General features: G+C 41.0%; 1 protein-coding gene across 2 annotated transcripts in view; it reads left to right on the plus strand.

Moving 5' to 3' along the window:
- ror1 (receptor tyrosine kinase-like orphan receptor 1) overlaps positions 1 to 25,849 on the plus strand; it is a 124,279-nt gene that overhangs the window by 746 nt on the left and 97,684 nt on the right. The gene's annotated exons all lie outside the window — the stretch shown is intronic.

Below are 25,849 nucleotides of genomic sequence, written 5' to 3' on the forward strand. Positions count from 1 at the left end.
TCAGCCTCCCCTCTCATGTAAATGATCTTTGGTTTTAAGATTATCGACCCATTGTCATTCTGAAGCCTCTGCACGGGGAAGACATGACTCCATTGGCAGACAATAGGGGGGCTCTTAACTAGTCAACTGGTTAGCTGCTGTGCCCCCCAACCACCCCCCATCAATAATTTAGGTCAGTTTAAAGATAAGAGATGAATCAAGTCTTAATTAAAAGGCAAACAGTTGTTAAAGAGAGTGGCTGTGTCAGGAGGTTAGATGAGGATGTGTAGGCAACCTTTTGGAATAAACAGCCCAGTCTGGCCTCTAGGAAACAATACTGTCATTTGTCTTAATTGCCTTTTAGAAAACAAACACTAAAATAGATCATCAGTTTATTTCTCTGTGCACTGCGGGTAAAAATAAAGAGTTTCATTTAGTTTATTTGCTCATTCAACAATCTTAGGAACTATATTTCCACTGCCTTATGCTTAAACATGGCTGAGCGTGTGGTATCTTCTTAAAGAAAGGATGGAGTGATGGTTTATGTAACTGGCTTTTGGTTGACTAATATAAGTATGATTGAATTCAGTTTGATTTGTATATGGAGCTGCTTGTAGAAAACGTTTTACGTTTTTTTTCTCCTCTCTCTGGCTTTTGAGTGTATAGTAAGTATAAAACAATCCTCCCCTCTCAGATGGGTAGTGATGGATTATCTATGGAAGGTTTTTGGGGTTTGTTTGGATTATCTCTGTCCTCCTTAAATGCTTTTGGAGGTTATTTACAGTGGAGATGTACAGCATTTGCTTTGAGCGTAAAGCATTCTGCTATGGCCTTTCTCCTGCCATCCTGTCTTCTCTATATCTTTCTACCTCTCTTTCTTGCTCTGAGGCAGGGAGGAATGTTAATCCACATTACTTAACTGGACGCGTTAGCTATAACTTCTTCAAATGCTGTTTCCTGATCGAATATGGACTGGAGGAGAGCCAAGCTCCTGCTTCTGCAGCTACTTCATATCTGGAAATGGACAAGTGGAAATGACTGCATCTTTTTCCATGTTAGCTGCATAGTTTAGAGGCAAAATCTACCCTGAAAATGTAATTTCATATGCTAATACGGTTATTCATGAAGCAAAACTGATTTGCTTTTCCACTCCCACTGCTGGAAACCAGAAAACTGCAGAAAAGCTGCAACTGCTATTGAACAGAGATCATCTGCAGCTGCTCAGTATAATGATTTTAATACTAACATTTTCTGTACATTCAAATAAGTGCAGCTTCACTGTAGCCTTAATGGTTATTGACAAGAAGATGATGCCCATTAAGGTGCTTTGTACTTTCACTGCATCCACAAACTTGACCTCTTATTCAGCGCCAATGAAGAAGCTCCAGGATATGTTTGTAGATAATATCACTGGCAGTCTTGTCTCTCCTCTGGCTCGCTGTAATGGGAATAGTCAGAGAAGGACAACAGTGTGGTTACTGTAATCAAATGTGAAGAGAAGAGTGCAGCACCCTGTGATCAGTGGCCAGTGGAAATAAAATGGCTGTAATGTGGCAGCAACTGAGCAAACGTGACAAGAAAGAAACTAAAAGGCGTGGCTGTCTGTATTTGCTGCTGTCTGGTTTACTGGTCAGTCTGCAAGCTTCCAGTCAGAGGTCAGAGGTCACTGGTCTGTCACTGTGGTTCAAATGCTAGGATTTCCAGGAACAATCAGGGCTGCCCCTGGCCACAGCAGTGGAATTTTATATACATGGCAGACTTGACAAAGGATGTATACGATAACAATTAAAACATGTATGCGTGGCATGCATGGTTTATGTATGTTAAACTTACAGTGTAAGTTAACTGTCATTAATTGGCTCACAACGGGCAGTGCAAATCAAATATGCTCCTCAAAAATGTTTTCGTTTTGTTGGAACATTCTTTCTACACTTACACGCCTTTTGATTAATTGAAGTTATCGGGACAAGACAGGATATTAGATAATGAGTTCACATGCACTTTTGACAGCCCTCAGATTCTTCCCTCTCCTTGCCAAAAACTGTTTAGTCATCAGAACAGATCATGAGATTGTTTTTCTTATAGGCACTGCTTCACTTGCAAATCACAACTGTGCTCCTCTAGAGCAGGAGATGCATTTGCACACAATTGGTTGACATGGCCTAGTATTTTTTTTTCCAGTACCCATGTAGCTGTGCCAACTGGGTTTATCCCTAATCAGTTAACCTAAAATTGAACCCAGGTTGTGCAGCATGAAAATCAGATTTCTTTTGACAGTGGAGAACAGATTACCAAGTAAATGCAGCGTTTAATTGAATATAAGATAGGTGCATCATCTTTTCAAAATAGTCCCTGTTGTTCCATCTCTCAGCCCCTGCCCTTTAGCTCCAAAGTAATAATCTGTGACACGTTCATAAAAGTAAATTGACAGCAATGTTTTCTAACTATATAAACTGTGTAAATGTTTCTGAACATGGGACATTCACCTCTGAACATAAAAGGTCCTCTGCAGGGCAGCAACTATGTGAAATCTGTTTAGAGTTGCATTTAGCCTTTTAATAACACTCAGGAAGGCTATAAATCATGTTGGGTGGAACTGCCGTAGTGGAGTTTTCAACAGGACACACTGTTGACACTAAAGGCACTTCAGCCCTGGAAAAAAATCCTCGGTCCTACAGGCTGAGTGTGTAGGAGCCTGTGCTGCTCTCTCTGCTACTGAGATGTCTATCTGTACTGTTCTATGTCTACTGGCATTTTCTTAGACTCATATTTAGGGAGCAGTTTACAAGGAGGTGAAAGAGACGTCAACGTTTATGGTAGAACTTTCTTCATGCATCCTTGTAAAAGATTTGTGTAAATTTGCCACTCTCTCTAGTGATGCTTTTCATCATTGCAATATTGCTATAATTTCTCCTTTTTGTGTTCAACAATATTTAGTTTATCTATATTTTATCCAGATACTCTGGGAAATGTTGGGCTCTGCCATGGTCTTAGTGGTACATCTCTTTCAGACTGCTGTGTTTAAAACCCAACTCCCTCTCTGCACAGTGCACAGCACACTAACTCAGGCATCAAGTGGTGTGCATCCCTAAAAGCTTTTGGCAGACGGGAGAATGGGGCAGGAACTGTATGTGTGAAACAGATGTATGGTCTTTTTTTGGGAGGGGGTAGAGTTAATTTTTTTTTTTTTTTTAAGAATCTTTGACTCCATTTTGAGTATGTGAAAGAGGAAGAAAGTCATGGACATTAATTTAATCAGCACATAGCCATAAATCATATGCTCTGACTCTGTTTTATGTCGCTGATTTAAAACATCGGTGTGTAAACCACGTCGTGCACTGGCAATTACCTACTTCCCACTCGTTATTAAGCACATGTGTTTGCCAAGGCTCAGTGTACTTCAGTGTTGCCATAGGGCAAACTGTTTGGAGAATATTGTGTGCTAATTGTTTAACTGATATACAGCCAGCGGGCGATTTGCTTTAAATGATATAAAAAGCATCAAGATATCAAATAACTAATGTGCCGTGCTTTCTTCTGACTTGTGTATATTTTATAATCACTCTCTTCTTGTGGTTGTTGTTTCCTAAGCAGGAATACCTCATTGATTACTACAGAATTCGCAAGATATGAAGTTTCCTTATGATGTGTGATGCCAGTAAATGGTACAGTTGTTTTCCATTGAGATGTTGGCTGGAATGTCCTGAAAATATGTCGTCGATGGTTGGTTGACATAGGAATTTTGGACGTGGATTCTGATTTTAGGTTTTCCTTCTTTGTAGATCTACTCTCTGCCAAGTCAGGCAAAAGCCTTTCTGTGAATGGTAAGAAGTGTAAATTTCCTGCATTTGCGTAATATTGGCAGAAAAATGCTCTTATTTCCACAAATCACTCTGTGGAGCATGCTTGTTTTTTAGCGGTCAGAGTCCCTCAGAGAGGCAGCGTTTAATCAGAGGCTAAACACAGTTCACTCAGATCCTCGTCTTAGACGTTTGATAAAGTTTCTGCCACTACAAACTGTAGCCAAGCGTAAAAACCCCTTTCCTGCAATTTACTGTCTGCACAGGAGGTCAGTCTGTTAGAGGGAGAAAAACCTCTGCAGGATTCAGGGAAATGCAGCACAGGATTAACAAAGGGAACAAAAAACACTAGTTTAGGTTTTAGTGCTGCAGTTGAGAAGCCAGTGTATGGATGTGGCACATATGGGAAATGGATGTGGGAAATAAGCTGCAGCAAGGTAGCATTAATTTCTGTGTGTACATTAGTATGCTACATTAGTACACTTAAATTACTGTATATTTGCCCCTTTCCATCGATTGCCCTGTCCTGTATGTCCGACCACAAATTGAATAGCTTTCTATACCTTCTAGTCAATACTTCCTATGTTGATGTATTTCGACTGCTGTCTGGAAGACAAATTACGCCTGCCACATAAAAAATGTTCTCTGCTGTACTTTATACACACGATACAATGAGTCCTTTGCTGCAGTTGTAAGGCAAGCTGTAAGTGCGAGAGCGTGCTGATGACAAAGTGACACTTTAATGAGTCTAATGGAATAAGCCACACATACTGCATATCAATTTCCCATATGGACTTGGCACGGTTTAATGTTGAGGACTGGAGGGAGTAGCACTGGCTCAAAGAGCTCTAAATTTCATTGAGACCACTCTTCATTGCAGTTTTATCAAATTACTGCTTTGCTAGCATCCTCCACGGCTAGCTTTGCTCTGGCTTAATATGTGGAGATCATGCTACATTTCATTTAATAGGGAGTAGGATGAAACATGGCTTTTTAAATTTCCCTATATGTGTCAGAGTAAATCTTTTTAAGCCCTGTTTGCATTACATTAAGGACTTCAGAAACCCCCACTGCAAGCAGACCGCAGATCTCCGTCCACCCACAATTAGGTCTTTGTACAACACCACACTCCTTCCAAGGTATTAAATACCCCAAACTTTACGGGCTTCTCTGCCAGAAATATTAGTATTTATTTTCCAGAAAGTATGTGTAGCTTATCTTAACCAGCTTTATCCGCCAAAGGTGTGTTGTTGTCGTCACATGTTTTAATGTTTGCACAGCATTGTCATCTTTTCTGCAACATCCCCTAACCAAATACTCGGCCTAAGCCAAGTAGTCTGGTGAAGTAAAGTGTGATTGTCAGTCACACAGAACAAAATCATTAACTGGCCTGTGCCTATTCTACTGTATAATTTGACCTGAATTTGAAGTAAATGAAAAAGGGGCGTTATATAGTGGCCCTGCTTTCGCTTTCCAAATACTTTAATGTCAATGAAAGGTCAAAAGCACTGAACAGGTACACGCTGTTTGTGTATACAAATTATCTGTGTTCTTCAGAAAGGTTTGGCATATTCGTCCCTCCGAGTATGTTTTCAGCTGTTCACACAGACATACTTTCTGCCTGCTAGAGAACCAGAGAACAGTCAACCCCTCCGTCACCCACCACCATCAGCATGACATCAAAACTCCTTGGCACGCATCTTATCTGGCTGGCATGACAGACAAATGCTGGCAGTCTCTTCTTGTTTTTCTTTTTTGCTCTCTTTCTGACTTTCTTGGCTCTATTCTGTCTTACACACACACACACACACACACACACACACACACACACACACACACACACACACACACACACACACACACACACACACACACTGTCCCTTTCCCTCTCTGTCTGTACAGTTCATTTTGGCTGTCGGGTGGCTCTCAGTTGGCCCTTCTTGCCTGGCTGACTGACATGCTTCTCTTGGCTACGCTGTGTGTGTTTACTCAACAATAACTGAGAGCAGGGTGGCTCCACACCAGCTCCTGCTCTCTTTTAGAGGCACAATCATAATGACTCACACAGGCCTTTGGTAATGGTCTGTCACTATTTAACATCTTTAATTTGAGCAAGAGACATCTTTTGTGACGTCAGCTGATGAAGAAACACTTTGCTTTTTGTTCGTTCATTACAGTTATGTGATGATTATGAGAAGGATGTTTAGTTCAGATTTGGCTTTCTCAATATCAGTCTTGATCATGTCTTTGTGGCTCCATGTCTGCTCTTTCGCCCACGTGATACTCTGCGAAACCATTGGACCATCAGCTCCCTTGACACATTTGTATAAACTTATCACTCTGCAGTTATTAATAGAACATCATCACAAGTATTTTTTTTTTCGCAGTTGTGTGATTCCAAAATTATTCTTGGCAGCTCCTCCATACAAATCTTTCTTTTCCTTTGTTTCTGTCTTTCTTTTTCATGCCTCTTACACACACACACACACACACAAATGATGTAAATAGCACATTTGTCTTGTAGTACTGTGTAATGTGGTAAAGTGCTTGGAGTACAAATTTCCCTCTGCTTGTGGAATTATTAAACTAGAGATGTTTGGACGGCAGGAAATTAAATTTTACGGGGCATCTAATGATTTATGTTCAGTTTGAATTAACTGAACCCTTTTGAATGCAGGCGTGTCTATGTTGTGTGTGTGTGTGTGTGTGTGTGTATATAGTGTTGGATTTGCTTGTGAGGGCTGATTTGTGGTTCACCCTCTCATTTATTCAGGAAGTTTTTGTTTGTGTGACATAGAGAGAGATGTGTGTTTGCCTGCTTTTTTTTATTATCTTTTATTAGTCTGTAATTACAATCAGTAGCTGTAGAAACTATAATCCTGTTGTTGCCTGAAGTTGAAGAATTTTGTCTCTTGAAGATTAGTTTGTGTAAATGGGGTTTAGTTCAAAGCTGCCGGTTTAACAAGTCTACTTTGGCCACCAAATACATTTGGGGTCCTGCTAAAGTAATAACAACAAGGTTGTGAATGTCGAGGCCCTTTTCCCATTCATTGTTTTCAGTTGGGGATTCAAAGTCGAGAGGTTTCATGAGCACCTTTTGAACCTACAAACTAAACTGTTTTAATTAAAGGCTGTCTCTCTGGTAGATTGTCACCTCATCAAAATAGGTTTCCAGTGTGTAAATGTACTTTATGTCTGTTGTCCCCTTAAAAAAAGGCTGTTTGGTTCTTTAGTGATGCAGCTCTTGAATGTCAGTTTTCAGCACTTGGGCCGTCCGTCTGTGTGCAGGTTTTTAGACAATCCGAGTTTAAGTGGCGAAGTCTGAGTGTTGCGACAGATCTTGAATTTATTGTTGCCTTCACAGGAAAAAGATGAAGCTCTCCCACTTCTCTCTTTGTCCATTTCCCATCGGAGAAGTTGGTCGGCTGTGGGTACTGACTTTATGTTTCACAATATTTTTTCTGGTCCGTTGAAAAAGTTTGGCGGCTTGTGTTGTATTTAACTATGATGTGTTGTTTTACTATTATACAGGATTTATGGTAAGAAACAACCAGTGGTCCTTCTGCTGTTGTCCTTTCTCTCACTACATCACTTTTTCCCCCCATTTCATTTCTCCATATGTTTTTTTTAGAATGGCCTCTTCTCTCTCCTCGAATGATAAGTGGTAACCATCATTTTATTAAATCGGGGGATTTTGAATTATGCATTTTTGGATGTCGTTGTCTTAATGTGGACATAGTCTTAAACAGTATTTTTTGAATGTATCAGCCACAGTGTGGACATGGCCTTAGCATGTTTGTTTAACCAAAGGCTTTGTTGCATTGTTCACTAAGCAAGCCCCCTATTAACCAGCAGCAAGTGTTTATCCGGCCACTTGATTCACACAAAAGACTTAAGAGGGGCTCCCTTGAACTGGTGGCTCAGTCCTGTTGTCCAGGAGATCTCAAACTTTCACACTGGGCTGACAAGTACTGCCTTTACTCCTAGTGACAGAAGCAGTCACTTCAACTAGAAACAACTTTGCTCAAATTTTCCAGCATGATTGTGGAAAACAATGTCTATTCGAATGTCCAGCATGGCTGTAAATTGTGACAATAATGTTCAGAGACAAAAAACTGTGACGGGAACCAGAAACCATAAATAAAACAGTGACTTAGCATGAATAGAAAAGCACAAAAGACCATAAGAGATTTGACTTAAATGGAAATTCCCTTTCTATCCATTCTAATCCTGTATTGACCACACTGACCGAGGAATCTGGAGTTAAAGAGCTCACTGGCTGTAACTCTGAAGTACTGTGAGTTAAATGCCCATCTTGCAAACCACTGCTGGTTTGTCATCTGCCCAATTCAGCACCAATCATTGCCCCTGTGTGGCATTATAAGTGGTCAAAGATTGTCTTATCAATCCAACTTAGTGATGGGGCATAAGGGAATATGGTCAACAATTAGGTTGGTCTCTTGGTGAAAGTCAGTGTAACTTGCTTTTTCCCATTTACATTTTAGAAAATTGTAGTTTTGTTTTTGTTCCTGAAAGTAAAGCTGGGAGTATGAGAGTCTGCAGATTATGGTATGCTCGACACCCAAAGGTTTGGCAAACCCTCAAAGCTTTCATCACAGTCTTGGGGGAAAGCTGTTACCCTACACAGTCACTGGTAGCCTTTTAAATCAATTTTGGCCTGATGGCCTCACCATACGGCAGCTCCTTTCAAGTCAAAGTTATTGACTTTTGTGTAGCCTAACTCTCCAGATTGTGGGTCTGTTTTTAACGGAAACAAGCGAGTGAAAAGAATAGCAGGATGGAAGGACAAAGTCAGTCGTTCTGTGCTACTGACTGTCCAGATGCGTTAACCAGAGGCTTGTAGAAATACTGTGTTTGATGTCTGAGCGGCTGTGGTAAAATATGCTGGAATGGCAATAGAAGGGTATGGGATAGTCATAGGGCAGGAATCTGTCTTTGTGTGACTGTGACAAAATTTATGCCATCTTCTTCATCACCATCTCATTCACGGGAGTGTTAAAGCAACCCCTCCTCCCCCCTTTCATATTTCCACTTTAAATAGTTTTTTAATTTCCCAGTAGATGTTTATGAAAGCTGACACTGACTTGGAACCAATCTGTGTTTAAGTTTACTTACTAGTGTGGTTGTGTCCTGCATGCCAACAGTCCCCTCACACCTTACTCTTGTTTTCCTGTCTCTCTGTATATCTGTCTCTGTTTCTCTCCCCACAGCCCCCCTTCTCTCAGAAAGCATTGATTTCAGCAGGGCAGGAAATGAAACTGCATTGCCTTGCGACTCCCAGCAGGAGAGGGGGACCCGGGGAGGGTAAAAGGAAGAGGTTCGTTGAGTAAAAGAAGTCCATTACTAGTTTTTTTTTTAAAGAAAAGGGATGAAAAGATTGATAGTCTGAGGATGTGAGCGCGGACTGGGATGGGCCTGGCTCAGCTAAGAGAAAGCTGAGAGGGCTAAGAACGACATTGAGACGAGAAAATATTTTTACAGAGGCGTTTGACTGACAGCAGGCTTAAATGAACTCTCAGCAAGTTATATCAATCAAAAGGCTGAAGCATTTTACTCATTAAACACATGACAGAAAAGTAGCCGGTGATAAACAGCAACTGAGTGACAGCGAAAAATGGGTGCTCTCACTAGTTGAGGATCGGTGGCCCCACTATCTTTGACAGCTCCTGACCTTCATCCCTCTATCAGATGTCAATGATCTTCTCCTCAGAGGGGCCTATATAAGAGGCTTAGGCCCGCGTGATCCCTCTGCCTGTTTGCTTAACCTCTGCATGGCTGCCTCAGCAGTGCTAAGCTTTGCCCACAAGAGCTCATTACCTCTCAGCCCTCCGTCTCTCTCAGTATTTCATACAGCCATTTTAGCAACTGGAACATGGATTTAAGAGCCTCTGATTATGTACACCGTTAAACCCTTCAAACTAATGTGAACTGTGAAGAATATGCCCTTACAGTATAAGTTAAACTCATGTCAACGCTTTCAAAATAGCATCATTTTCAGGATTCAATTTGGAAATGTCGAGCAATGCATGTATGCTATATCATTTTCTAACAGAAGAAAACAGAATTCCAGCATTTCACTATCCCACAGTAATCTTTAATGGAACATAAAACCTGTCATGTCATTACAGCCGTAATTGGAGTAAAGGAGGGATGGCACAGCTTCAGCATCTTTCCAGACATTTAGCCACAGTTTCACTGCGCTTGAATAGAATATTTATTGTGCTTTTCATTAAGATGAACAACTGTTTATACTGTTGCATGCATTGTGTAATGATGTTTTGCAACAAGGCAGGGGCCCGTCCTGTAGATGTATGCAGCCTGAAGGGTCCTGCTGCACTGAAATTGGGGGGAAAAAAATAAAACAAATGCCTGCTATGGACATTGTGGCTTATTATTCCTGACATGCTCTGTTGAAGTGCTGATTGGAAATGGTCCGGTGCTGATAATTCGGACCGAGACAGATCGCTGTGGCTGTGATTCATGACTGTTTGAGTGGGACTTCAAACAATAGTGGAGTCGGTCCGAAGTTTCCCGGCTGGTACTGTTCAACAGTTTGGACTACTGTCAGCTCACGGCAAGGAATTTGGCTGGGTGAGAGTTTGTCTGAGCTTTACTTCTTTCAAACTTTCTACTACTTTTTCTCCCACTCTGTTTTTTGTCTACATCTCCCTCTCCTCCTCTTTCTTCCTCTTTCTTCTCATCTTCAGAAACTCTGTCCAAAGCAAAGGGTTTGTCATGAAACATGTTTCTCTTCCATCCTGGATAATACTCTGTTCTGGCTCTCTGTTATTGTGACTTCTTTAGTCGTCTGTGTGTCCACAACCAGACAGGAGTGACCCATTGTCCCCCAACTGCCCTTGCTTTGCACCCCAGGCTTTGTTAGTCCATTTACTCTTTAATTTAAATTTGATTTAACTCCAGCCAGCTGGTTAGCTTAACCTCTACTTATGATGGCCCTGACCAGATTTGGACATTATCCTTTGTCTTGATATTTGTTGGTGTGTGTGTGGACAAACATGTGGCTCTCTTAAACATTTTTACTGCTCCCTAAAATTAACAAACTCCCAGTAAAGATCTGTTTTATGCTAAAAATAGCTACTATACAAAATACATACCCCTCCATTCAATTGCTGTCATGCAGTGATTGCTGTCAGATCAGACTAAGTGAGTCAGTGTTGCATCCTAGTGCACTTTTTTTGTGTCCTAACGTTTTTGTTTGTTGTGGCTTTTGTAATACACTACTTTGAAAAATGTGGTAAAACTGCACACATTGTTGGACAATGAGAGGAAAACATGGAAATGGAAAATGTGGCCGTGAACCCAGGTTTAATTTTTGCCGATTTTGTGGTTCAGAATGTTTGCTTTAGCAGAGTAATAGAAATAAGCAGAAAAAAAGCTAATTTGGGAGAAAAACATCAAACATTCATTCTGTTCAAAATGCGAAACTAGCCTCTTACCACTTCTACAAACTGCCTCTTAAAGATTTGTTCATTTGTCTTTGGTTTTTATTGTTTGATTGACAGTGGTTGGTGTTTAAAATCCGATTACGTGAAAAGGTTTTATGTGCATTACTATAACATAAGAAATGTGCACTTAAACAAAGAGTGGGACAAAAATGTTAGGTTACAACTATGTTATATTTTTAGATTCTGTCACGTTACCCGTAGACCTGAGAGATTATATAAGGGAAGGACAATTTAATTTTCTTGTCCACTACCCTCCATGTGTAATTGGCACAAATAACCCATTGCTAATGAGTGTACTGTTAGCTTGTTAAATGTGTTTAGGAAGTCACACAAGCCCTCTGCTTCATGCTGAATGAGTTACATCACTTAGTGGTTTACACAAGGTGCCTCCAGAAATGTGTAGTGAAGCCAGCCTTACTTTCAATTTGACAACTATGCTTCCCTGGCTCGACAGTAATAAACCTTAAAGAAAAACAGTAGTTAAGAAGGACCCAGACAATAGCAGAGAAGTGTTTTATTGCTGGTTACATAGCAGATAGCAGGCTACATGTTTGCCCTCAGCCTGTGCTTACACAGTAATGCAGCCAGAATGTGATTGGTGGTATGCATTTGCAAATGTGCACGCCCCATGTCCCAGTGTTGGTGGTCTTGGAAAGCCACCAAGATCACCCGGCTGTTCTGTAATGTGAAAGCAATTAGCAGCCAGCGGTTTTACACAGTGCCGATATGTGTGGAATAACAAAGGGGAATGTAGGTCAGCTGTGAGTCACAGGTACATGGTGTGGCCATCGCATTTCTTTGGACCATGTGTAGTTATTTCCGACTGTTACAGGTTATTGTACATTTTTTGTAGTTACTTAAGATACATCATTTAGCCTCTTTTCTGACAAATCCATCTTTTGCATAGAGCAACATGGCTTTGTGCCTTATTGGCTCATAAAAGATTGCAATAAAATCCTTAAAGAGATTAAAAAGATCACATATCAAAATTCTAATTAGTTGCTAGAATGTAACAAATGGATGTTTTTCAGCTTTTTCATCTTTGAGAGAAAATAACTTTTGGAGTTAATAGTAAAGTTCCTGACGTAAATGGGTTTGTAGCGAGTTTAAACCCAGATTTATTCGGCTGTCTGCAGACCTCTTTGATGTCTTCACCCTCCGTTTACTTCATCTGACATTCATTTTAATGAGATGGACATTCCCCCTGATAGAAATCTGCCTCTGACTTATGCTGGAATACAGTAAATCAGTGCCACACACATATTGGGTTAGATTGAGTACCCTCTGTGTGAGATTTGTGTGTGTTTACAGTGTGTGAGCAGGGTGCGTGCCCTCTGTCACATCTGGCAGCTTGTGGTTTTTTTCATGAACTGCTAAATGAGGGGAAAAATACTCCCAGCTGCCCTCAGGAAAACTCACCTGGTGTAGAGCTTTCTAAGTTCCTTGTTTTCCCTCTCACACTCTCTGTTGCCCAAACTGTCCCTCTTACACATTGTTCTCCACAAAACATGAACACACACACACACACACACACACACACACACACACACACACACACACAGGAAACACTCTGTCTTTAAGCAACCTACCGTGTTTGCATTTTTGTCCATCTCTCTTTCATTCCCTGTCAGAACATGCATGCCTTTTGTAGCCGGGCTGAGGGTACACGAGCATGAGAACGTGCACATGTGACCTGGCCTGAAACATTAATGTACTCTTAAGTAAGATATTCTGTACTTGTGCGTCCCAGCTTAACCTCAGCCTCAGAAATCAGATTAAGACAAGACAAAAAGGACAGTTTGGCAGGCCTACACACATAGCAGGAGCGACCGCAGCTTCTTCACATGGTAAAGTCATTTTCACCTCGGCCTCTGTGGGAAGAGGAGGCCAGGAGCAACATCCACCCCTCCTACCCCTCACCTCAAACCCTCAGCCAGCATATTTCGGCTATCTGAAGGGAGCAGAGCTGGGAGGTATCAACTCTGAGAGCTGAAAAGCAGCTTTTGTCTCAAGTGACCCTCAAAGACCTCTGCCTGCCTGCTCTATCAGCAAATCATAAACTATACGGCACAACTAGAAACACAGGAGTGCACAACGAGAGGAAGAAAAAGGGAGGGAAAATCAACAAGATGAAAGACTTGAAATGCAAAGTAAACAAAGCACAATCGTTGCCAGCTATAGATCAAACACCAACAATCATATAAATCTGTGCACTTTGTAGATTTACGATGACCTTGACTAATGAGACAGGGGTTTCACTCCATGTACAGTATGTTGGAGAGGGAGAGGCGGACTAAGAGAAAGTTGTTTTAACAACTATCTCGTGTTGAGTATGACCTTTCAGCCTTCCTTCAAAACTGTATGTAAGTCAGGTATGCCTGCGCACAGTATATACTGAGGGTAAGATGCAAAAGTGTCTCTGGCTTTATTCTCACAAAAAGAACCGTGATACGTTATCAGTTTTCTGTCTTCGGCCCGGACCGTACCATTTAGCACCGACCTCCAGAAATGGAAGCCTCCATCAGCAGCTATCTGCACCCTTCAGTCTCTCTGCCTGCTTACTAAAAACAGATCTCACTGGTATCCATAGTCTTCCTTCTCTCTTCTTCTCTGCTCCCCTTTGTTCAATCTACAATGTTTTTCCCTGCTTACATGTCATATTATTGCATTCACTCATTGTTCAGTGTCATGACAATCTTTTCCTCCCCTCACTGGATTACCTTTTCTGTCATTTTCTGTCTCATCCTCTCCTACTCTTTCTTGCCCGGACAGGAAGAAAGCTACCTTAGCCGGGGAGTAATTTTAGGCACCATGTCTATCAAAGCAAGGCTCACAGCTGAGATTTAGTAGGCTTACCGCCTTGTGCTCTTAACCCGTCATTTCAGGATTTCCAGGTTTCACACCAGTTGGGCATTGAATAAACAAGGAAACAGTGCTGCAGCTGACATACTACCGCTACTGTTACGAGGAGCGATTTAGACAACATGACACCAATATTTTACTGACAATATGTTTGTTAAACTAATATATTCAAGTAAAAAACAAAAGATATTATTCAAGAGCACAATTATGTTTGTTTCCTATGACAATGGTATCCTGAAAATGAATAAAATGAAGATCTGAATTGCAGTCGACTCTTTGATATTTACATGTAGACTCATTCATTAAGCATGTTAATAATTCTTTTGACTAAAATCAATTATTAAGTGTCACGGCTGAGTTCCTCTTATGCAGTATTTCTGTTTCAACTGTACCGCCATGTGATGATACAGTTCATCTCAGGTTTCAGGCTCAGTAAACGTTTGTCCTGATATTATACCCTTCTCACAAAGGCCACAAATCTACTGTAGTCTTCTGCTCCAAAGGATGATGTGTTTCGCCTTTGCACCGCCTGCGACCAGTTTAAATTGAATCATCTACAAGTAGCATAGATCAGAAGTCATCAGGGTGGTGTACTGTAGTGAGTAGGAAAGCCCCAGTTTAACCACAGGGCCGGAGTTCAAGAGCTTGTGTTGTTGAACGCCCACGCCCTTCAAGTGTCTTTAAACAAGACAGTGAGTGCGTACCGGCCCTTGGAGAGCTCTTCATTAACTGACCCTGCCCTCTAACATCACTGTAGAGCGGGGAAAATGAAAAGAAAATGTCCCTACTGGGATCTATAAAGCAGCCCATGCAAATCGGTACACTTCCTCCAAATCTGACTCAGCCTAGTCCCATCAGTGCCACCGGGCCACCAAGTTTTCACTCAGACCTAGCCTCCATATACAACAGCTGTGTATAGAAGCAGTGGCTTTGGAGTGTCACCTCCTCACTTAAGTGTTAAATGCAGTTACAGGACAAATTACTTAAAACCCTACGTCCATCTTTCACACATTTGTTTCTCATTTCTTTTGCACACATAAACTTTTTTTATTTTTGATACATTCTCGAAATGTACTCTGTTTAAACATAGCTTTGACCTAAGTTTCACCTGTTCTGGTGAATACTGTGGAATTCAATTAACCTGTTACCTCAGTTTGGCTTTCAATGATAAAGCTTGGCAGGAGATAAACTATGAGTATTTTAGGACACGCCAGGAGTCAAAAGGCCAAGAAACACAGGCAACTATTGTGTCATTCAAAAAAAGTTGGCACCAATTGTTTGCATTATCCTGTTCGGTGGATCCGTCTTTAATGAGCTGTCAAGTGACTGCGTTTAACCTGTGTTAGACTGACTGATGCACTGTTTTTGCAACTGAAACCGCGCTACTTTGTGTTTTTGTGAATTTATTTTTTTAAAAATGGAAGTATTGAGAGATTCACAGAACATTAAAAGCTGGTAGACCGCCAGTCGGGCAATGATGCATTGAAACAGCAAGAGAGAGAGTGAAGGGACTGACTGCATCTTTGTGTCTCTTATTCCAACACTGTGTTGAGCAGAAGACCTTTGGGAGAGCTACTGTATAACAGACTGTTGAGAACCAGTGACCCCTTCAGCTCACCATGTGTTTGTGTATATATGTGTGTGTGTGTGTGTGTGTGTGTGTGTGTGTGTGTGTGTGTGTGTGTGTGTGTGTGTGTGTGTGTGTGTGTGTGTGTGTGTGTGTGTGTGTGTGTGTGTGTGTGTGTGTGTGTGTGTGTGTGTGTAGTGACTCATATACAGCACATCTACTAACTGAAATAAAATAGAAACACTGGGATAAGACGTGGGGGCCAGCCCTACAGATATGGGGCTAATGGTGGAGTTTCCAGCTCTATCTTTAGTTACCATCCATGAATGGAAAGAAAAGAGTAGAGGCCAGCAAAGGGTAAAATGGGGGCAAATGGAAAAGGGGCAGCAGCCAAGCAAGAAAAGGAATGAGGAGGGGAAGAGGGAGAATTGGTTATTGGTAATCATTTGAATATTGTATGATGACATTTGATTGTGTTGATGTGATGTCGGTGACTGAAAACCAGTAGATGAGGGAGTAAGGGTCTATGAGAGGTAGTTAGTTGTAGAGGTGAAGAGAATAAGTGAGAGGGAAAGAATGAGTGAATGAAGGAGGGAGAATGAGCAAACAAGAGAGTGAAAGAGAGAGGGGAGAATAAGTGGGGAGGCGAGGGGCAAATCTTTTATGAGGCATGGAAACCGGGGTGAAAAGAGGAGAGAGGGGGAGTGATGCCTGCGGTGGGTCTGAATAGCGGAACCGCATGTCCTCTTTAATGTCAAATGAATAACTCCTGACCTAACACAGGCTTTTAATTGGTATAACCACCAGTTGGATGGAGTGCTACTTCGGTTGTATTGTGTGAGAAAGTGAGAGAATTCACACATTCTGTCGTCACTTATATTCTAAAAGGTTTTAGACTACGTGTTGGTGAATCATGGTGTGGATCATGGTATACATTTGTGTTTATATAGTGCATCCATGGTGTATCCATATGGATTGAAATGGCCTTGCTTACCAAAAATGTCTGGCTTGTTGCCTAACTAATTGGTAAACTGATTTGCTGACTTACTAAGTGTAATGTAAATAGAATCTATATATTTTATATATATATAGACTGACAGAGTTTGAAAGAGAGTTATGATGAATTATGTGTGAGCAAGTAAATACCCACTTACATATTATCCAACCGACAAAGAGCCCCTTAAAGTCTAATACATACTGCAGACTTTGTTCATGAAAGAAATGTATTTAATTCAGCTCTTTGCGATTTTACATTGCACAGGTAGAGTTCACTGGGTTGTCTTAGCTTTTTGCCCACTGTCAGAGCGGTTGGGTGACAACCATGCAGACCTGTGAATTTCACATAACAAGAAGTAATTTGAATCAATGTTAATGTCTATAATACTGCTTACTGGAGCTTCATGAAAAGCTCTGTGGTTGACTGGGTGGTTGACTGGGTGGTTGGCTAGTGAGGCCCCAGCTCAGGCTATGGGGTCCTTCCATGTTTGGGAAAAGAAAAAGGCTTGGGCCCGTGACCTCGTAGGATACCCAGTGCATGAATGACGGGGCAGGAGGGGGTGGCAGGGTAGGAGGAGAGGAGATGGCTGAAAGAGGCAGCTCAAGCAGAAAGAGAGGGAGAGGGGTTAAGTGGAGGCAGGTGTTCCATGACAAACCTTACAACCCCCCACCTCTCTTTTACTCTAGTTCCCTCCACCGACACTGGTCCTCTGAGAGTACAGCAAACTAGCCCAAGAACAGACACTTGTTAGTCATTTCCCTCTTTCTCTGTTACCTTCTTTTGTTAGCCTTTATCCAACCACCTTATCCTTCTGATCTAATCTATCCTACCAAATTGCGCCCTTTTCCTTTAATCCCAGGTTTTTTTCCACCGTCTGCTCTGTGTGCTTTCCCCATTGCTGCAGGACCACCTGGCTTTGTGGTTTGAAATTGTATAAAACTCCTGTTGCCTTACGCAGATGGACAGCTTTCCCACTGCTCCACTCTGCCTGACCCAGATGGCAAATTAATTTAGATTGGATTGACGTAAAAATGTGTTCTCTCATCGTGTTCCAGAGGTTATTAAACTCCAGCTCAAGACTAGCACAGAATAGTACACAAATCCAGTTTTGATTGCTGGAAAAACAGGGAGTGCCTGATTTATGTAATTTTGTAAAATGAAATTAAATCAGTCTGTGACATTTTGCCCTTTTCACTGTAATGTAGTTAGCGTCTTTTCCAATAGCTTTTATTTTTGGCATGTCACTATCATATTTTCATAGGTTAATATGCTAAATCTATGTGGTGATTGTTGATTAGGATGCCCATTTCAGATTTTTGGTTTCTGACACAATTTCACAGAATGCACGGATTGGAGTTTGATGAAATTATGTAGAACAATGTGTGCTATTCAGAAGTTAACTGGTTGGCTTAAGGGGGCACTGAAAAGTTAAGGATTATTCTCCGTATCTCAGGCACAATAACTCATGCATCGCTAATTTAAAAAAATAATAAATTTGAAAGAATTCAAGTAATTGTCATTCACACAGTATATATTATTATAATTTCATTTAATAGATATATTGCGCTTACCTAAAAAATAGTTACAAGTTAATTCTTACCAAAATCCATCTCTGCATCTTAAATGCTTATGGGGAGGTGTATGACATGAAAATGTATAGGTAGTGCTGGGCAGTATGACCAAAAATTTGTATCCCCCATATTCTTGTGGTTTCACAATATATCACAGTATTTATTTATTTATTTGTACTTATACTTTTATATAGGTTTATAGTGGCTTATTAGAGGAGTACATAGTACATAGTCATCATGTGTATATACTGAAGGCTTTGCTAATAAGGTTTTTTTGGCCCCACAATATATGAAGGCATGAGAATGCATGAAATAGTAGCAGAATGTAAACAATGTTTATTGTACAAACTGCAATGTAGGAAAAAACGGAACTGATAAAATGAATGCAAAAAAGTATTCATTCAGAGATTTTCCTTTTGTACATGAAGCAAATGTTACAGCACTTGTTTCAGGAATGAAATTAAAACCGGTATCCTGGTTCATCTGGTATATCGCCCAGCACCTATGTATAGGTAAAGACATGTGTGGCTACTATTACTTATTCATGGCTCAACCACTATAAGAACTGTAGTACTGTTATTGTAAGTGTCTCTGGATAGATGAGTCAAGAAGGTTTCCTAATAGCAGACACCATAGCTTTCATTTGACCCCTTTCCTTTAAGTCTGACTCACAGAGCCTCTATTATGTTGAATGGTGTGTGTGCACATTTACTTTATGGCAAAAGTTGTTTTGACTGACAAGTGTGTATCTTCTGGTGTGCCAAAAGTGTGTGTCTATGCGGACAGAGAGGACAGTCTTAGTCCTTGAAGAACCGTTGATTCCCACAGTGACTGGTTCTTGTTGTGTCCTTGAGCAACTTCAGACGGGAGTCAGCTTCAGTAAAACATCTGGAAGGAAGACATGTGGCTGTTTTTTTTGTTTTTTTTTGGTCTGAATGTCTGAATCACCACTTATCATCACACACACTCATACACACATTTACACACACACACTCTCACAATTAGATCATCAAGCACCAACAACTACCCATACCCACAACCCACTTCTGGTATGCTTTCGCTGACAACTTCTTTTTGCTAAGTCCTTCTGCCTGTGTTTCTGTTTCATCTCTACAGTGTGTCTGTATTTCTCCCTCTGTCTGTCTCTTATAATCCCCCTTCCTTGCCATAAGACGATGCACATGTATTTCAATACTAGCTGATTACTTTTTCCACATGCTTTTCCTTTCAGCATACACACACACTTACTTACACTGAGTAAAGCACTTGCCCAGTCAGTGAGCAGGTTGTCAGAGGCTCCAGTCCTCTCCAGGAGAGAGCAGCGTTGATAGACACACATGGATAAGAGGCCACCCCAGAATAGTAACAACCACAACAATTTACTAGACTGGTCCTGATTAAAGACTTTAAAAGAATGTAAAGTTTCCCTCTAGTCAGCAAGCACCATCTACTCCCTGCACATATTGTTGTTGTTGTATTAATGTTGTTGTGTTGACATTTTAAAGCCAGCTCGAATATGTGGTTTAATGCCGTTAGTATCAGCTGATCTGATGTTGATTACTGTTCCTGTCCCCAGTCTTCACCAGAAAAAGGACAGTCTCTGTTATCTTTGTCTCTTACGGATTACAATTAATCTAAAAATCCCTACTGTGGTATTATGATAATCTTATTTAACACTTTCTGTTAGTGTCAGAGAAGTAAAGCTTCTGATAGTATTTTCGCAGTTATTTCTTCCTCTTCCTCAAACACACACACACACACACGTACGCAAGGCATAATGTCTATCTACTTAAACTCAAATCAGACAGCGATAACAAGGTCGCCACTTCATGGCTGCCCCACTACCTTAATTGGTGTGCCTGTGTGATAAAGAGTCAGACCTTATCGATATGTTATCACCCACAGGAAGAGAGGAAGCATGCCAGTCAGCAGTAGTTACAAAAGGGTGGGAGGATGGGAGGAGTAGGGAGACTTTGTTACAAATCCCTGCATGCATCATTCAGAGTCCTGCTATATTCCTTCTAAATTGTACTTTGTAGGATCTGTGGTGTCCTGACAGTTATTACTAATGTGAGCTTTCTTCATTTTTTAAGCTATTCATTTTATGGTGTTTTTAGTTAAGCAAGCAATAGCTTATTGTGTTTCCCATTTCCAGGTTAATATCTGTTTGGATGAAACCTGTCCAAACTAATTAGGAACTTTTGTCTACCAGTGTCCAGGCCCAAGAAACGCAACTAAATCCACCTCAATTCCTCTTGGCTCAAGACCCCTATGTCTGGCCAGATCTTACAGTGTCTTGGACTGTTTAACCATAGCTGGTCTATATATCAAAATAGAAAAGTATATCAAGGAGTTTCATGAAATGAGACAACATGTCATATGGGATTTCTTTTGTTGCAGTAATATCACTTAATATTGTGTTCTCCTGCACTTACACGAACAGCTAAATCGCAGTTCATTTTTTTGAAGTAATCTGCAAGCTGAGTGGAGTGAACAGTGAATGCCTCTGGGTTTCCTATCCACACGATAGTAATGTTTTCAAAATCTAAATAATTTTTTTCTTGTGAATATGCCAGTAATGGTAAATGGACTGAACTTACACAGCACATTTCTACTCCACTAAAAGCACTTTACACTACATGTCACATTCACCCATTTACACACATGGGCAACAGCCACCAGCGCCAGTAGTTTCCTAAGATATCCTCTATCTGATATACTTGATAAGAGGTTGTGATAAAAATGAGGCAGCTTTTGGTCTGACATTCCCTCCAGAGTGTGTGATATTTAGACCCCTAACAGAAAGTGACTAATATTAGAGAAGATGACCATGTGTGGTGTATTTTGGGTCTATTCAAGGTGAGTATGTGTGACCATGCATGTAATTCCTGCATTACCAAAGTAATAGATTGCATACTTTGTTCATGTGGAAACGTTCTGATCCGTGAGTGTGTTTTATTTCTGTACATTTGTGTAAATTTGACACGGTGGTCTTGTGGGTCAGTCAGTGGTAATAATGTTAGATGAGACAGGGGAATAGGGAGAGTGAGACAGAGAGGGAAAGTGGAGTAAAAAGGGAGACATGAGAATGAGAGCAAGCACCCGAGGTGATTGTTATACAGAGTTGGAGGAAGAGAAAGGGAGCAGGAGGGCAGGAGGTTATTGGATTGCTCCGGTCAGCTCCAGAAATGACTTTTCCATGACTCCAGGTATGTGATCCTGGCTGAGCCTGGGGATATCCTCTGTTTATGCTCAGGCAAAGACCCGTAGATTAGGCGGCCTGGTATTCACCTGATTAAAATGACCTTCTTGTGTAAACTAAGCTGGCGGGTTGAGAGCAGTGCGCACATACACAGGACCTTTTGGGACCTGGATGGTGTATGAACAATTCTGTCTGTGTAATTAACACTCTCACACACTCACACTCACACATACACACAAGGAAGCAGTGCGTGTTCATATTCCAGCGAGGCCAAATCACCATGGAGATTAAGAAGTAAAGCCCTATGGAAGAATCAGTGGTACTAATAAAACTATTATCCACTCTTGCATTAAACACAATGGGCTGGTGTACCTTTATCTGGAACACTAGTGAACCCGTACTTATCTTTTTATGTAGTATAGATGGCTTTTTGTGTGTGTGTGTGTGTGTGTGTGTGTGTGTGTGTGTGTGTGTGTGTGTGTGTGTGTGTGTGTGTGTGTGTGTGTGTGTGTGTGTGTGTGTGTGTGTGTGTGTGTGTGTGTGTGTGTGTGTGTGTGTGTACACAGTTGTTAAGTCCAGGTGAAAGGATTAAGCAGTAATAGGTCAAGGCCAGTGCACTCGTTTGTTTGCAATACTCCATCGGTCATCTGTCTCCTCGTCATCTCTGCTTGTTCTCATGTTGCCTTTTGTCTCCATCATTCTCTAGCATTCCCATTTTGCTACAGTATGCCTGTCTCTTGCTTTTTATCATATCCCCTAGTCCCTGTCTGCTCTCTCTCTTTCTCCTTCTGTCCTCTTTATGTCTGTTTTATGTACTCAGGTCAAGTAGCGTGAATGCACAGATTTCAACCTCAATTAGAGTATAAAACAAAAACCTGCCATCTCCCTGCTTTTCTGTGCAGCATGTGCTTTTCAGGTTTGTGTGTGAGTATGTGTTTGCATGCACTGTATCCTATGGTTGCATATCATTGCTGACAGCTGTCATATTGTTATAATGCAGCCTCTTCTTGAGAGCAGCTGGTTCTTATACCTGTGGTCTCCTTATCCCCCATGCTGCTGTAAATCCTTGCTAGTCTGAACCTCACTAGCTATTAAGTTCCGCTTGTAGCATGATACGTGTTGTATGGATACAGTCACTGCACCGCGTATTAATATATAAGCTACACTGACCTTGATGATCTTTGATTTTCATTAATTGGACATGGGGCTTGTTAGGGTTTTCCTGCAATCTATGTTTGGAACAGTCTTAGAATAAAGAATACAAGTCAAGGAAGGGTAACTAATGATTACAGTAGCTCAATCATGGAAAAAACGTCTGGAAAATTTCACTATATTATGCATGTGAAAAACCAGATGCCCCCGATAAACAGTTTTCTTAGTCACAAATCTCCCTCTGACTTATAAAGACCTTAAACATTAGACAGTTTGGCTGAATTGGACAAGCCTTTTGCCAGGGGAAAAAAGAAAACATTTGACAATTAGACCTGCAGCCAAAATGCAGTGAGGTCTAGATTTCAATTGGAAGTAACAATGAAATCTTTTATTTCACATTGATATCTTTGAGCGCTCATTGGAATGGACGTTTTTAAGTGTGATTATTTCTGAGTTCAGAGGAGGGGGTCAGAAAGGGGTAGTGCTTTGTGGATCATAAAACCTATTTCATGTGTTCAGTATTAAAATACTGTATTTGCCTTTGTTTAAACCTGCAAAAATATCTTATCATATCTCTAAAAATAAAGTTTGAAATGCTGCATTTGGCTGATGGTTTTAAAGGCCCATAGTTGAATATTGGCAGAAGAAGGAACATGTAACCTAAACTTTGAATCCAAGTTAAACACAAACACCAAAATTGGAGTAATAGGATTAGCACATGGCTGCAACAATATGCTGGCCTTCCCTGGTGGGGCACACCAGTATGGAGTACAGATCCCCTCCATGTATGACTGTGTATCAGTTATCTTACCCCCATACAAAACCTCACAACAGGTAGTCGGCAGTGCAAAACTGACTCCAGATCAAAGTCACTTCAAGGGCACCCCCTACCTCGAGACTGAATTGAGCAGGCCTGCAGCTCTGTAAGCATGACCTTTTCAAACTGTTGGAAGTGGACATTTGGAAGTTCAGATATACCAACCAATTTGACCAACAATCTACCAGTTTGCAAAACTTCTTATGAAACCAGTTTATCCTTTAATTCATTTATGTGAATAATTTAAAAATTGGGCACATTTGAGGGGAAAAAAAGAAGAGAAAAAAAAACCTGTTGCCAGTTGGAACAGTTGGTTTTCTTGGTTGGACGCAGGGCTGCAGAGGACACTGGGAGGAGTGGGAATGTCAAGACAAAGACTACCAGTAGAGAAGGAATGCTGGTGTCCTGCTGAGCTAATCCTAGCTGGAAGAAAGGAGAAAATGTGGAAAGCGAGGGAAAGAGGGAGGAGACGATAAGATGGCAAAGGAAGGTCCCAGGGTTTGGGCAGAAATGGAAAGGGTTGCTTGAGAAAAATCCTCTTCCCATTCACTAGTTTCTCTCTAACTTTCACCTGCTTTCTTTCTATGGCTTTAGGGTGTTCTTTTTCGCTGGTGGTCCAACTGGTCTCTGTTCAGTTATCGAGGCATTTGGAGTTAATGAGACAGCTGTACTATTTGAGAGGTGAAGTCCTTTAGATCAGCTTTTCTCAGTCTGCACGGCCCAGCGCTCACTTGTCTTTTTAGTCCTGAGGGGAATGAGTAATGCCATTTTCACCCTCAAGGGCCATTTATATTGAAACAAACACCTACCTCAGACTGTTTTGTTTATAACTGTATGGAGGATTTTCAATTAGATCAGACCTTTTCAGTAAATTAAATCTATAAGGATTCCTCGCACAAATTTAGTAAAGTGTGCTGAGATGCTGATCTGTATTTTGAATATTTTTTAGAAGCATCTTTTCTTTCTCTCTGTATATTTTTTGCATGTGGTCAAGATTTTATATATCTGTGGGTAGACTGTTGTGCGGCTGTGTTTGTCAGTTTGTGTGAGCAGTTATGTCTTCAATCCAAGCATGAGAAGAGACAGAGCAAGTCTAACTTTAGATCTAAAGCAGATCTTTAAAGCCTCGATATGAATGCTGGAGACTGCTGCAGCATCAGATTAAACCCCCGGATAGGAACCAGACCACTTGGAGCTCGGACATCTCATATGAAATAGGTCTGTTGTCTGTTTATGCTTGCACTGAAATCAATATATTAATTGATAAGCCCAATCTTACAGATAACACGAAAGATGGCAGCGTTACGATACACCCACTCCACATCTAGGAGAAGTCAGCATGTTGCCTCACTGGCTGAATTTGAACCATTTCCTGTCCAACTTCCTGTGCCAGGCCTCCTGGTTTTGTCCTGTCTGGTCCAAGCTTGAAGCAATTACAAGCGGCTCGGGGGAAATCACCTCCCTCCGCTATACGCTCTGGCTCATTTTTCACAACACCGCCAACTCTTTTAAAGTGTTGACAGATACATTAAACACAAAGTGCTCTGTCACCGACGAGAGTCTGTGGGATGAAGGCGAGTTTGAAATAAGCTGAAAAAAATCAAGAAGATTCTTTTAAGGAGGAGAAGATGGAGAAATTCAAATTACGGGGAAGTGACATTGAACATGTAGCTGTTTGCCGTCAGCAAGAATTAAAAGCATCTTTTACCATCTTTTAAAGTGGTAAACAGTAAAATCAGTGGTATTGTTGAGACAGGAAATGTTGTTTTTGTCCAGAGTTTGACATAATTTGAACATGTTTTAACAATACTGACATCAACCCAATTGTTAGTATAAGCTGTCATCATGCTTCTTCACATCATTTTTACTGCATGTTTTGTTGTGAAATACAAACACTGTATTCCTATGGAAGAATAATCTGGGAAAAAGGACAACTATCTCTGTGATTTATCTCTCAATTTTGACTGCAAGTTGAGAAGTTTAAAAGGATAAACTGAGAGGAGACAGTAGAGAAATGTGATTCATGGACAGTCGGGTGTTTGTTGTGGTGACTGGTCCAGACGGATTTCCACAGCGGATGGAAACTGAAGACAGGATTTTTATGATCCCGCCACTTTTCACTCCTCACAACCCATCTCACACAAAACAGAGGTCAGTGTTTCCTTGTCCCTGCTGTCTGTGCTTTTCTTCCTTCTCTTTTCTGCCTGTCTTTTTAGATTTTTGCCTTTGATACCACATTTCTTTTTTGGCTCATGAAATTTGTCTCACACAAATCCATAAGGCCAGATGATTTAAAGCCCTCCCCCCGCTTTAGGCCAAAAGATTGTTTAATGTCTTGCTCTCGATTACCTGTAGGCAGGAAAAGGAGAGTGCATTCATCATTACTTCCAGAATTTGAGAAGAGAGTGCAGTTGG

This window comes from Dicentrarchus labrax, unplaced genomic scaffold (genome assembly GCF_905237075.1).
Source record: "Dicentrarchus labrax unplaced genomic scaffold, dlabrax2021, whole genome shotgun sequence".
Lineage (NCBI taxonomy): Eukaryota > Metazoa > Chordata > Actinopteri > Moronidae > Dicentrarchus > Dicentrarchus labrax.